The 15,667-nt window shown below is 34.3% G+C and overlaps 1 protein-coding gene across 1 annotated transcript in view; it reads left to right on the top strand.

The window, feature by feature from the left end:
• Abcd1 (ATP binding cassette subfamily D) overlaps nucleotides 1-15,667 on the top strand; it is a 397,244-nt gene that overhangs the window by 44,263 nt on the left and 337,314 nt on the right. The window lies entirely within an intron of this gene.

Here is a 15,667-nt window from a genome sequence, read left to right as displayed (position 1 = left end):
AGCACTTATAACAATCTCTGTACTTTACAATCAAACATTGCCCAAGAGAGAGAGAGAGAGAGAGAGAGAGACGATATATGATAAGTAACCGACGATAATTTCAAATACCAAAGATCGTTTGAATAGCAACGGAAAGTCAATGCACTCGATTCCTGAATACCGGCGTGGAAACCAATAATAACCAATGGAGTAGCAAGTACTAGAATAGATAAATGAGGCCCATACTATTCTAGTTCATTTCAGCGTCTAATACAATGTAAGGCAAGAGATCGTAATCACTACGCTATCACCCAAACCGTCTTGGAACATCAATACTACCTCACATATCAAATTATATCTCATCACGTAATCCCCCAATACAATACAACGTCACATATCACAATACATCACTTCACGTAATCGCAATTACTTAACCCAAGACGTATCATCAGCGAGCGATTTCCATACACGATCCACCGCAATATCTCAAACACATACAACCAAAAATGAGAATATTACAACCCAAATCTGATACAACTTGTTGTCGCACTAAATCCCAAGATATATTTCAAACAAGGTTTCATACAATCCATAAATTCTCAAGTGAAATATAATGACACACTATTCTCGAACAATCTATCACGATGAACTTAAGTTACCAGTGTAGAATACAGTTGGAGCTCTATTTCCTGAGTGCACGTCGATTGCCTGAATGAAGCTGTCGGTACACGGCCTGGCTGCTGAGTAATGTTGTCAATACGAGCTTCGGCTCCTAAGGTGAGTTACATACCACTGCCCGTAGCCAAGTAAACTCGCTTTCCCTCTCTCTTCGTCTGACGTAATCAACCGGCCCATAGGATAATTTGGATAAGAAAATGAAGGAAATTCGTAGCGCTATCTATAACATATCGTCTGAGAGCACTCTGTCGGCCGAAGTGACGTACTAGATGGACAGCTACGATGTTGAGCACGGCTCAAATATTTCAAGACATCTGATATAATTTCTGAGGATTTGGGTCTCCTAGACGCATTCCATAATGCTGAACATTTAGCAAATGTTGGGTAATGGATCCTTGATGCTGTTGGAGATTTCTTTATGGCATTAGGGAAATCAGTTCTGGCAAGAAAACTAAGTATATGAGCATATCTGAAGTGGGTTGGCAAATAAGACAAAAGTTTATTCTTCAAATCCAAATCCAAAACTTGGAGGATAAGAAGAAGAAAAAATATTTTGAGTACTGTATTTGAAATACAAAACACATCAATTTTATGTATTTATATACAAAATATAAAATACTTTCGAAAATCCTTACAAATTACAAAATACAAATATATTTAAAATATGTATTTAGAATACATGTATTTCAAATACTGCCCAGCCCTGGTTACTAGTCTATGTAGACCAGTCCGAGGTAGACATTTTCCGTTGGCTTATATGATGGTATTGTTTAGCATCTGTCCCAAGAAGATTAAGCGGGACCAGTCTGCATAGGGAAGTGTGAACGGATCTGCCCATTTGCTGGCATTGGCATATGGTCAATTGCCGCTTCCCAACAAATTTTGTTAGGTAGAGACTGGAGTGTGACTGGTCTGCATAGGAATACTCTGTGCATACCTATTCAATACATAATATGCCATTCTAAAATCCCAGCATTTTTATTTGACGTTTTGAGTTTTAATAACTGAGCTCTCCATGTCCAAACTTCGCTATCTGCCATTGGATATTAAACTGTTGAGCATTATCATGTCAAAGAAAAAATTATCAGGAAAGTTAGTTCCTACTGTTGCTGTAAAATAATAATAGACACATTCATCTGTATTCTTGCTTTAATCCTCGTCACATTATGGGACATGTACTCCATACCTTTTAGAAGAGTATAAGGTTGTTCACAGAAACTCCTTTAGGGAAAAGACCACGGGGAAGACCTAGGCTTAAATATTTGAACAACCTGAAGGAAGATCTAAAATTTTTAGAAATTTGTGATAACTGGAAAATTGCTTGTCAGGACAGGGTGAGATGTATTATATAGTAAACTCAGCAGCCAAGAGCTTTCATAGCTTATAAGGCTTAATAATAATGATAATAATAATAATAATAATAATAATAATAGTACTGGTAGTAGTAGTGGTATGTTTTTTTTTTCGATGTTAATTTTGTTTGAAACATTTCCTTTTCCCAAACTTTCTTCAGAAACACAAACAGAACAAAACAAAGAATTGAATGAAATACAAGCTGTTGTTAAATTTTACACAGATTAAAAGTAAACTTTAGACATTTGTTTCCAAACCATTGTTAGAAGGTTACTACTGGTAATATTTTAATTACCTGTAAGTAAAAACGTCCATTTATCCAGATGATGTAGTACAGATTAGCTATTGTTGAAATGTGTGATAGGACTACACCAGTTTATGTGGACAGTAATTAAAATCCTCAGATACTTTTCAAAATAATTTTCAAATTCTGCACTTCCTAATCAATGGGAAACAATACAAACATCAAGAAGTAAAACTATACTGGTATTTGTTCGTGAAAATAAAAAAGAAATGAATAAAAGCATTACGATTACAATTTTCTATATATTTTAAGTTGTTTTAGTTATTAATTTCTGCTTCTTTAAAACTATTTGCTTCGATATTTCTATATGCATTTATTTCATATTTCATTAGATTTAATATTTTGGGTTCTGATATGTTATGTTGGCCAGAGCCCTGAGAATGGAAAATGTTTCAAATAGGTGTTCAGAATTTTGTTAAAATTCCAATAAAATTTCCTTGTAGACTCACTTTAATGTTAGAGTGATCACGATATGTTGTTTTGGCTGTGGTCCTTTACTTTATCATTTTCTGTTAACTTACATTGTTCGTATTTGAAGTTCTTTATGTTATAATTAACACCACCACCATAAGTGCCCCTGTCATAGCTACCACTGCTCCTGTCACCATTACCATCACAACAAAAACCACCATTGTTGCCACCACCATTACAACTGTCACAATCATTACCACTAACACCATCACTACCGCCAGTCCCATCAACATTATTGCCACTGCCACTACCATTACTTCCACTACATCACCTCTGCCATCAGCACCACTACTACCACCACAGCTCCTTCACAAATCGGGTCAAAGGCTCATTCTGAAGTTATCATGTCAGTTTTATCTTTTTTTTATCTATGTGGCCTGTAATAGAAGAAATCTACTACTGTTGACACTAAATCTATTTTTCACACATTTTACTGCATAATTGAAACAATCTTCTTCATAGGTTTTACTAATTCCCTCTAAGTGTAATTCCAAAAGTGGTTTGAAAGAAAGGGACTGTATTGTTACATTACATTGTTACTAAAATCTTTCAATATATGTGTTACAAGGAGGCGTGTTTGTGAAAATGAGGTTGGGATTATATTTTTTCTTGAGATTACATTGATAGGGGGGACACAGCTGTGCAAAACTCATAGCTGTAACTGCCTCCATTCAGCAGTTACAGATGAACCAACTAATAACAAAATATCCCCATATTTTTAAAACTTCAAATGTTAGAAACGTCTAGGACATTCATGAAGAAAATTTTCTACAAATATTTGATCTTTACTACTTTAAAGAGTAATGTATCCAGCAACAGTTGAGAATCGTGCACCAATTAGTTAGGCGTAGTCATTCATTTTCAACTTTAATACTGAAAATGTAAAATTTTTTATTTTTCTTCAAAAACTTATATATTCTTTATAAGGACTAATAGTCATTATATAAATACCGAAAGTGCATTAAAAATTAGTCGTTTCTATTGTTAATTAACAGTTAAAAACATTGTTAATTTCTTAAATAATTTAAGGCCAGGGCAGCATTTTATAAGAATTATAAGGTGTCCATAAACTTTCTAGCAACACTGCATAGCATAGAACTTTCTAACTCATCGAAGAACTTCTCGTAGTAGAAAGAGTCACTCATTACAGTGCAAAATCTGAGTGTATTCCCGAAAGTTCATTAAATTAAATTTTTCGTTATGTTCTGTGGTCAGTTGTAACATTATGCCAACCAAATGGTTTGTACTGAGTGAAAAAAGTGTTTTCTATACGTATCCACAGCATCAATCAAAGGCAGGCGCTGTTACAACCATTACAGTACTCAGACTAACTTAAATACATGGAGTTGTGCATTTCTTATGTTCGTATTTAGTCACTAAATGTAAAATGGTCTTGTTTATCTTTTCTGTTGCACAAAGTGTGTTTATGTATGATTCATAAAGCTATGTTGATGGAGTTCAAAGACTGTTCAAAGAAAGGATTCCTGTTAATGTTTCAAGTCTGAAAACAAGTAAAGACATGGTAAATAAATTTCTGGATAAAAGTAAGAATTGCAAGACAACATTGACAGTTGCTCACTGAAGAAAACTTGAGTGATATTGTGTATAGCCTGGAAATTTCAATTGATTATTGCTTTACTCTATTTAGTAAGAACCAGGAATAGCTTATAATTCTGCGCGAGTTTGAACAGAGTTAAAACCATGCAAAATCACTGTAATGTGTTTTGTCGATTATTTTAGAATGCTGTATCAACTACAAGGGTGTCTAGCATGAGTATAATTGGTGTTAGCAAATGGTATTTAGCGAGATGAATCCGGGAATTCACCATAAGGTTACTGACATTCGCTTTACAGTTGGAGGAAGCTCTGAAAATATCTCACCACTAATCAACCCTCGAATTATTAGGCAAACCTGCTACTGTCTGAGCTAAGCCGGTGCTCTGTAGTATGATATGGATTAGGGGCGCAGACTGGGAGATTTCCACTCACACTTAGGACATTTGTATGAGATACCTTCAAATTTCATATGGACGAGAAATGACCATCAAATTTATTCTAGGACATAGTTATTTTGCATACTGTAAATCTATGACACAGTCTTCCCTGCTTTTATTTTCCTATAATTTTTTTATGTAAATCTGTATGGGAAGATGGTTGTTGTGGTGTATGAAATATAAAAGAAAATTATCTGAAATCAGATTGTCATCATTTTTTTTGTGCTAATGATCGTAGCTTCTTTTTCTAACTTTTATTATGCTGAGTAAGAGAACTTTTGACTATTGAATTAACCTTGAATTATTATTATCTACTGCACTGTAGGCTAGAAATTAATTTTGTTTTCTTTCTCTCCGAAAATTATATTTTCATTCAAGTGATCCATTCCTTTGGAAACTATTTAACTTAGGGTTATGAAATGTTTAGGGCATGTTAATAAATATATGATACAGTAGCCATAATGATACAATTATATTGTAATACCTCGAAACATTTCTGATTTGTGTTCATTTATCTACATGGAAAACAAAGAAGTAATTTTTGAACGACGAATATTCATTTGAGCCCCAGTACAAAAATAATGTACGTATTAAAAATAGGCTACATTATGTGGTTTTAGTGTAGGTCCTTCTGGCAATAAGGGTAGAAATTTCGTTACCATCAGAACTGTAGAAAATGAATAAATTGTATCAATGTACACTGATGTAATAGTACTCTGAAAATGCATATATAATTTAAAAATTAATTTCTAGCTTACAATACAGTAGATATAATCATTCCAGTTACTTCAATAGACAAAAGTTTCCTAATTCAATACGAACAATTTCATAAAGCTAAAATAATTAGAACCAAATCTATGATAATATTATTAAATTTCAGGCATGTTTTTCTAATTTTTCATATACCATAGCAAAGTTCTGTTCATGCTCTACAAGAACTTCTAATTCTGGTGACACGAGTTCAAACCGTGTTGAATGCAGAGTGAATTAAGTTGTTAACAATTTTAAGGGCAAGTTTATTATTTTTTATTAGTTAACATTCACTTTTACTTGTATTTTTTTACTTCACTCATAAACTTATAGCATTCAGCTTGTGATAGTCTTGTATAAATAATTTATTTTGGTGTGAAAATACTGCCAAGATACAATTGATTAGTTTCCTATCTGTATAACATTTGTCTGAACAATTGTTGAGTTATCCAGTTAACCATGGGCAGGGATTAAACAAAGGCGTTGCTATAATAACTTACATTTGGCAAACACGAAGTTATAGATAAACTTATCTCTCACACTGTGTTGGGTGTTAATTTCTATATGATTCACTGTGACATATTTTGCTAAATTGGTGATGTTACTATATTAGAGATAAAGCTTTCCATTGTGTTCATGTTAGCCAAAGATGGAGGAGACTACACTAAAAATGTCAAATCTTCCTTCATATTGAGAAAATATTGAAATAACTTCCAGTAAAAGGATGCTAGGTGAGTTCATAATTTATGAACCAATGACGCTGCTATTCCATAAAATTACATGTGAAAATAACTTTAAAAATACACTTTGATATTATGCGTAGCTCTGCCCAAATGTTACATCTTTTCAGATACGATAGGCTACAACAACATAGACAATAATGGAACAATGGTGGAGTAATAATGGTAGGCAGTGCTGCACACAGCTTTTGCAGGTCCCGGGACTGGACAAAAATAGTCCAGTTCATTTTCCTGAAACATTTCCCACTTTAAAATTGTTATTTTAAATATTATTGCCTGTAGGTGAAATTAAATAACTTTACCCATATTACAAATATGATAATTATGCTACGATACTTTATTAAAGTTAACTAAAATAGTTTTTTTTTGTACATTTAGTCAAGAGTCCAAAGATTTGTTGGAACCTTGTAAGTGACACTGATAAGGCGTCATTCAAGACGCAACTAAGCCATGAGGAGATAAGTTACAGTGGCCAATTCCTTTCCCTCTCCATTGCATACATCGCTGACTAGTAGTAACATACTAGAATCAGCCTAAATTTCTTCCTTGTCAAGTGATATGTACTGCCTGATAATAAATGTATCAGCCAGACCCTCAATCAGTGGTAGATTTTTATTCATAAAAGAAAATACGCAAAATAAACACTTACTTATTTACTTACTTACTGGCTTCTAAGGAACCCAGGGGTTCATTGCCGCCCTCACATAAGCCAGCCATTGGTCTCTATCCTGAGCAAGATTAATCCAGTTTCTACCGTCATATCCCACCTCCCTCTAATCCATTTTAATATTATCTTCCTATCTGCATCTCGGCCTCCCCAAATTCTTTTTCCCTCTATATGCATTTCTGGATTCGCCCATACGTGCTACATGCCCTGCCCATCTCAAACGTCTGGATTTAACGTTCCTAATTATGTCAGGTGAAGAATACAATGCGTGCAGTTCTGTGTTGTGTAACTTTCTCCATTCTCCTGTAACTTCATCCCTCTTAGCCCCAAATATTTTCCTAAGCACCTTATTCTCAAATACACTTAACCTATGTTCCTCTCTCAAAGTGAGAGTCCAAGTTTCACAACCATAAAGAACAACCGGTAATATAACTGCTTTATAAATTCTAACTTTCAGATTTTTTGACAGCAGACTGGATAGTAAAAGCTTCTCAACCGAATAATAACAGGCATTTCCCATATTTATTCTGCGTTTAATTTCCTCCCGAGTGTCATTTATATTTGTTACTGTTGTTCCCAGGTATTTGAATTTTTCCACCTCTTCGAAGGATAAATCTCCAATTTTTATATTTCCATTTCGTACAATATTCTGGTCACGAGACATAATCATATACTTTGTCTTTTCGGGATTTACTTCCAAACCTATCTCTTTACTTGCTTCAAGTAAAATTCCCGTATTTTCCATAATCAATTGTGGATTTTCTCCTAACATATTCACGTTATCTGCATAGACAAGCAGCTGATGTAACCCGTTCAATTCCAAACCCTCTCTGTTATCCTGGACTTTCCTAATGGCATACTCTAGAGCAGGCATGCCAGAAATCAGACTCTAAATGTGCAGTTTTGCGCGCGGATCGCTGGTCTGTGCAGACTGCATCATTCGAACGTTGCTCTTACCCTTTCTTAGCTGGAGGTGTGTACAATCTATTCTGCGCTTCTAGGGTTGGATTAAATAGGTATTTGGACATTATAAACACACTTAGCAGAAGGAAAAAAAAAAACACGGTTATTATTAGTGTCTATACTTGACAATTGTAATACAAGAAACTTTAGGCTTACTCAGTTATACTTCATAAAGTAGTGGTTTGTAAAGCATAATTTATTAATATGATTTTTATATAATATTTGAAGCAAAAAATATTGGAGTAATTTCGAAACAACGAAAAACGAACAAGTATTTCATTTTACATAGTAGGTACTAATTATTTTAGAGTAATAGACCCTACTCTTTCATTGTTTGTCAAGCATTATTATTTATTGGGACCATTGGTACACAAATGTTGAAGAAAATATTATAGGCTACTCCCAATTAATTACATGCAGTAGGACATTATGAAGTTTTTACACTGAAATAATTTCCTTGCTGTATGTCAATATAAATTAACATTAATATCAATAAATGATATAAATTAAGCTTAGAATTTAAATTCACATATAGTTTATTTCGAAAACATTGAGAGCAAGTATCGACAAGTTGGAAGCGTCAATGAAAGAAATTAAAAGTGTAGTTCACAAGCTGTGAAGCGACGATATTCTATTTATGTCAGGTTTAAAGGTTTATTCATGTGAGTATATCAACATAATATAGTGATGTGAGATGGAAAATTTGCCATTATATATTTTTTCCAGAAAATGTTTCCTCCTTGCAAATAGTTGCTTTCTTCACTCCTTACAACCTTAAGAGCCTCATATGTATTCCTCACTATATTCTCGTCACTTACCAGCTTATGAAATGAAAGTCGTAAGTCGTTTAATCTTTGATGGCTGTGTTAGTACAGACTCGAAAACAACGCCATTGTCAAGTTCGTTTTGCCATGAGAGTACTGATTAAGAAATAAGTGCTGGCAATATCATATTTTGAGAATTTTACTAATCTAATGTAAACTGTCACAAGACTATTACCTGGACATAGGCTGATGAAAGCCTTTCATTTTAAAACAATTATTGTTTGATGAGGAAAACATTATAACAATTATGTTATATGATTCGTAATTTCTCTTCTTTGTTATCTGTGAACTCCTCACTTCATTTATCATAACTCATTCACAGACACAGCCAAGTCAGCACCCGTACTGAAACTACGTTAGTGAAAGAAAAGCTGATATGCTGCTGTTGCAGGTCTGTATAGCCCTATTGCGCTCCCTCCAAGGTGATTCACTCCCTCCAGGTAGGGGAATAGAAAGTGCACATCGCACAGAGACTACTGCACATTGTGCAGGGATTTGGCATGCCTGCTCTAGAGCAAAGTTGAAAAGTAAAAGTGATGATAGTGCATCTCCTTGCTTTAGCACACAGAGAATTGGAAACACATCTGACAAAAACTGACCTATACGGACTCTGCTGTACGTTTCACTGAGACACATTTTAATTAATCGAACTAGTTTCTTGGGAATACCAAATTCACTAAGAATATCATATAAAACTTTTCTCTTAACCAAACAGTTCGATTCTTAATTCTTATAAATGACACTTTCATAGTCAATTTGAGGGGCTAGTTTATTTTATATACAAATCATTCCTAAAGAAGGAAGTCTTAAGTTATCTGCCCCATATTGTTGTACCTATGCACATTCTCCACTGGAGCCAAAGCACTGAAGGATCTCTCACCATCTGCAACATCGGGCACAAGAAGAGTATAAAAGATTCACAATGCAAGAAACACGCACGCGCGTGTAAAAACTTGTTCCTTAGCTTCATTTGACACAAAGGTTTACCTCCCAAGTTTTCCTTGTTGATTTCTTTAAAGGAATACTTCGTCTTGTAACAGTGACAGATATTTCTACAAAAAACGAAAGGACTATTTAGCCTATGTACCTCAGTGATTTACACCTTTCAGTCATTTTCATAACAAGACTGTCAATTATAACTTAATACACTACCATTGAGTTTTCCAGAAGGTCACATATCATAACCATCTCCATTCTTGGGCTTTCCATCTGCAAAGTTCTTCCTTTTTCATTTCCTTTTTGTTCCTTCATTTTTTGGATGAGCAGACCATGTTTTGATTCCCATAACTTTTTTTGTAGTTTTGCAGGCCACTGTTCTCTTCATCACTTCAAGTTTAGGTAAAATTTGAAATAATTTCATCAACACTGCCCTCACGACCCCTTAGGTGACCCAGGACCACAGGGCAATTGAAGAACTCTTTTTCCTAAGGGGCTAAGTGCCAATTTTTCGAATTTCATTTTATTCAATCTGAGGGAAATACGTTCATATCAGCATATCATACCAAATGGGCTCTGTTATAGCTCAACTGTAAGTGACTAATTTGTGCACCAAAAGATGGTATCAGAGGTATCTCAACATACATTTGGAAGTGTGTTTTTTAAGCAGTATCTCAGAAACTTTACTTTGGATCTTAGTTCCTTTGGAAAGATAGGTCTTCAATTGCCCCCCCTCCCACCCCTGTGCATACAGTCCTGTTGGTATGAGAATATATGTACAGATACAGATATAAAATTTGGAGCTCCCTTATTGTGTAAGTTTTGCTTACAACACACTGCGTGTGTGCAGTAAAGAAGAGCCCCTGTATATATGCTACTTGTGGACAGTCGTGCGAAATTGTTTCCTGTCAGAAGTCTGCATCAGATGTTTTAACTCAAGCGCCAAGTAGTTCGTAGCATAATCCGATAGGTAGCGCACAAGCATGATGGGTAAAAGTTCACGAGCGATAAATCCTAGAATGGTATAAGCCGAGCGTTAGGCATTCGTTCTTGATACCAGCAAGTAGTACACTGTGAGGTGGGGAGGTGTACGATCATCCTCTCTACTTCTTCTTATAGTGGCTGTTATTCGCCAGATGTATGGTACATAGGATGATTAGATGTGCGCAGTGGAAGACTTTTAGAAATAAATATGTGAATTTGTATAACAGATATAATTAACAAATAATGGATAAAAATATACATGAGTGATAAATGAAATAACATATAGGTATGAAATTAAGTGAATGGAAATATTACAAGTTAATCTGAATAAGCAGTAAACCAATAACTGAATGGTGGAGACTTTACCTACACTGGGCGAACATACTTACAAGTCGTAATACAATCTGATACACCCATTTCTCAATAATCAGTTGCTGACTTATAAAGCATTTAGTCGTTGAAACATTCTCAATATATATAAATATATATCCAACTAGATATAAAGCTCAACATGAATGCCCAGTCAGAATGCCAACTCATAACACATGCCCCATTCAATTACAGATAACATAAAATCTGATTAACCAAGTTGAACGTACACATGGGCTCAGTATCACACAAGGAATTTACCCAATACAAACTGTCACACGACTGATCATTATATAAATTACCAATTCCACATATGTCTCACATAAACTGTGCAAATAGCACTAACAATAATCTCTGTACTTTACAATCAAACAATGCCCAAGAGAGAGAGAGAGAGAGAGAGATACTATAGATAATAAGTAACCGACAATAATTTCAAAATACAAATGATCGTTTGAATAGCAACGGAAAGTCAATGCACTCGATTCCTGAATACCGGTGTGGAAACCAATGATAACCAATATGGAGTAGCAAGTACTAGAATAGATAATGAGACCCATACTATTCTAGTTCATTACAGCGTCTAATACGATGTAAGCCAAGAGATCGTAGTCCTACGCTATCACCCAAACCATCTTGGAACTTAAACACTACCTCACATATCAAAGTTATGTCTCATCGCGTAATCCCCCAATACAATACAACCTCATATATCAGAATACATCACTTCACATAATCACAATTACTTAACCCAAGACGTATCATCAGCGAGTGATTTCCATACACGATCCACCACAATATCTCAAACACATACAACCAAAAATAACCATTATATCATAACCCAAATTTGCCTACTCCAATAATAACAAATCTGATACAACTATTGCCGCACTAAATCCCAAGATATATTTGAAACAAGGTTTCATATAATCCGTAAATTCTCAAGTGAAATATAATGATACAATATTGTCGAACAATCTAACACTGCGAACTTAAGTTACCAGTGTAGAATACAGTTCGAGCTCTATTTCCTGAGTGCACGTCGATTGCCTGACTGAGGTTGTCGATACACGGCCTGGCTGCTGAGTAGTGTTCTCGATACTAACTCCGACTGCTGAGTAATGTTACCGGTACGACCTCCGGCTCCTAAGTGATGTTATCAATACGGACTCCAGCTCCTAAATGATGTAACATATAACAGCATGCTAGGCAAGTAAACTCGCTTTTCCTCTCTCCTCTTCGTCTGACGTAATCAACCGGCCAATAGGATAATTTGGATAAGAAAATGAAGGAAATTCGTAGCGCTATCTATAACATATCGTCTGAGAGCACTCTGTCGGGCGAAGTGACGTACTAGATGAACAGCTACGATGTCGAGCACTGCTCAACTGTCAAAAATGGAGTGCAAGCTAAAAGATGTGAAGTTAAAACTACTCAACAAGGAATATAAGTTACGTTTTAAAGAAAGTATGAAGAGTGATGTGTGGGACAAATTCTTACTTTTGACTTCACAGGATGATAAAAATGTGGGTTACTTTCTTTTAAACATTCTTCAACTTTGTTGTCATTCTCTTCTGCTACAACTCATCTGAAGACACATGTGTGTTGTTTTGTCCAGAAAGAAGAAGATATAATTATGTGCCACTTGATATAAAAGAGCGATTCCATGAAAATGTCATATTGATGTGAATGTTTTTTTAAATTAATATGGAAATATTTTTGTTGAAGGAATATGTTTCTTTATGGTTTAAATTGATTTATGTTAGGCAAGTTAAGTTTTGTGTTTCGGAAAAGATACAAGTATTATTAATTTAAATTTATGTTACCAAGTCTGACCTTGAAACTAACAGCTCGGATTAAAATCGTGGTTGCGGTTTTTTCCGGAGTTTTCCCTCAACACATTAAGAACAACTGCTGGATAACTTTAGTGCTGGACCCTGGTTTCATCTTGCTAGCATTATCACCATCTCAGATGCAAGATAATCATAGCAGTTGATAAAGCATCGTAAAATAACCAATAATAAAACATTTATGTTACTAATCAAATTTCATGCTATTTTGTATTACTTGCGGTGCCATAACATGGAATTTAAAATAAAATTCAGATGTGTCAGTCAGTCACGGAAAGAGGTCAGTCAGTTACACAGAACTTTTCCGGCCGTAACTCCATTACTAATCGAGGTTCAGAGATCGTTTTTAATTTAAACAGTATATTAAAACTTTCTCTCCAAACAATATTTTGGAAAAAACTATCAGGGATGACATTTCAGAGAAATTTGTTCACCTGAAGATAGAGTTGACATTTATGTCTGTCAGCAACACACTTTGAAAGTAAATAAATACTATACTTTTTCTTTGAAAGTCGTATATATATCTTAACTGTACACTTTAGTCTATCAAATCATGCAGTGACACATTTTAATTTCAACCTATTAATATATATATATATATATATATATATATATATATATATATATATATATATATCTTAACTGTACACTTTAACTTTAGTCTATCAAATCATGCAGTGACACATTTTAATTTCAACCTATTAAACAATTTAGGCAGACATTTATTTGTGAAAATGTACTGTAAATGTCAGTCAGTCACACGTGGAATTGCTCAAAACAGAGTGTTATACAGAAGTTTGTCGAAATGTGCACGAGTGATCTTCGTCCATTTAAGATTGTTTCAGGTACAGGATTTCAAAACTATTCTCAGGAACTTATTAATATAGGTGCAGATTATGGACGTGTAAATGTTACTGATGTTCTTCCTCATCCTACAACTATCTCCAGGAACATTCAAGCACGAGCAGATGAAATTAGAGAAAAGGTGTTGCAAAAATCATTTGTGCGGCTGAAAATTGTGGTTGTGTCTGTAGGCCTATTATCAGTCTCACGAAATGTTCCCTCTTATGACTGACATACTACATGTAGTACGCCTAACTTTACCATGATATGGCATAACCCTAAATTATAAATTGAATCTAATGATGCATTATTATATACGAAGTAACATCATGCGAGTATGCCCTATCAATATCAAAAGCATTATAACTACAGCATGTGATATATGCTGATCTCGAAAGCAACATGTTCTGCCCCTCAGCCATATTTTCTCAATGACTATGACAGACTGAACACAAGAACAAAAATTGGAGGCAATTTATAAATAACACCTAAGGATTATGGTATCATGGCTGCCAAGTATGAAAATCTTACACAACAAAGTTAAAAAATAAAAACATCTGGTGTCCTATATATAGGACATCAGTCTTATCTGGGTTAAGAGTTACTGAAATCTTGTCATTCAGTTACCAATTTTCTGTCCTTCCGTTACCAAATAATATAATATACTTTGAAATGCATTTCACATTTCTTAAAATGAGAATATTAATCTACACAGAAAACTGTATTTGCATCCCTGCTTTTAACTTTCTATAAAAATTATACTGCCTCCACAAAACAAATTCTAATTATTCCAGTAATGGAATGACATAACACAGTCACAAAATTACAATTTTTGGTAATACAAATAAGTTAATACAAAAAATAACGAAAACTATTGAATTGTACTGAGATAAGGCATATGTTCAGTTTTCCTGAGACATTTATTTTTGTATGTTCTTATAGTTTGTTTAATTGTTTAAGAATCTCATATTTACCAGACTTGAGAATCGGTATTCTCAGTTACTCGTATATTATAAAGTCAATTTTACAATGCTAGGACTGTTTCAACAAAAAACAGAACTTCAAATAGAAAAGTAGAAAGTTTTAGCTATCAGAATTGGTAATTTAATTGCTAATAAATAATATTCCTATTTTATGACATATGTCCAAGTTCTCATGGAACTGTCCATATATACATTTATACACATAGTATGTGTTAGAAGGAATGTAAAATATTTTGGGATAATACATTTTGGGATAACCTACATCGATTTAACCTGATATACCTAGTCCAAAGTTAATGGTTGGGAAGAAATTAAGGGGAGATATACTGGAACATCTTGAGGTTATGTGTACTGTAGGGGAACTAGGCCTAAAATGACGTACCTTAAGGAAATCTTGAAAAAAAATATGTATTCTTACCAAATTTGTTTTGGTCAATTATATATAACTGATACAACATTAACACATATATTAAGATCAATAGAAAGTGAAAAATACTGACAATCTTTAACTGAAAGGTATGTTTGAAATTAGACGAACTATGTCATTTTACCCAAGTTACTAGGGTAAAATGACACATTTAAGTTAATTTTTACATAGTTAAAAAAAAAATTGTTCTCTTAGATACACTTGCACATTCATTGTGTGCCCATGAGAAACATTTCTTGCACTGTAGCCATGTTTCTTCTGGTTTATATTGGCTGTAAAATTCATTGCAGTACAGACAAGGTGCATCGTTCTTAACATCACCATCGAAGTCACTCTCTTCATCTTGGTCCCTATTGCTTAGAGCAAACTGTAGCTGTGTTTTTCCTCTGTTTGCTGAACACCTTTCTTCTACAGCTCTTCCTTCAGCTTCCTTTAATTTTAATTGGTTAATAAAAGAGATGCTCGATTTGGGACCCTTCATGTGTTCTCTTTCTTCTCGCCACAGATCTAGTGCCAGAGGGAATCAGGGAGATCTCTTGCTGTGTCACATGA

Source organism: Periplaneta americana, chromosome 10 (assembly GCF_040183065.1).
Source record: "Periplaneta americana isolate PAMFEO1 chromosome 10, P.americana_PAMFEO1_priV1, whole genome shotgun sequence".
Taxonomy (NCBI): Eukaryota; Metazoa; Arthropoda; class Insecta; order Blattodea; family Blattidae; genus Periplaneta; species Periplaneta americana.
The sequence above is the reverse complement of the archived record's forward strand: the minus strand, read 5'-3'. Positions and strand labels throughout refer to the sequence as shown.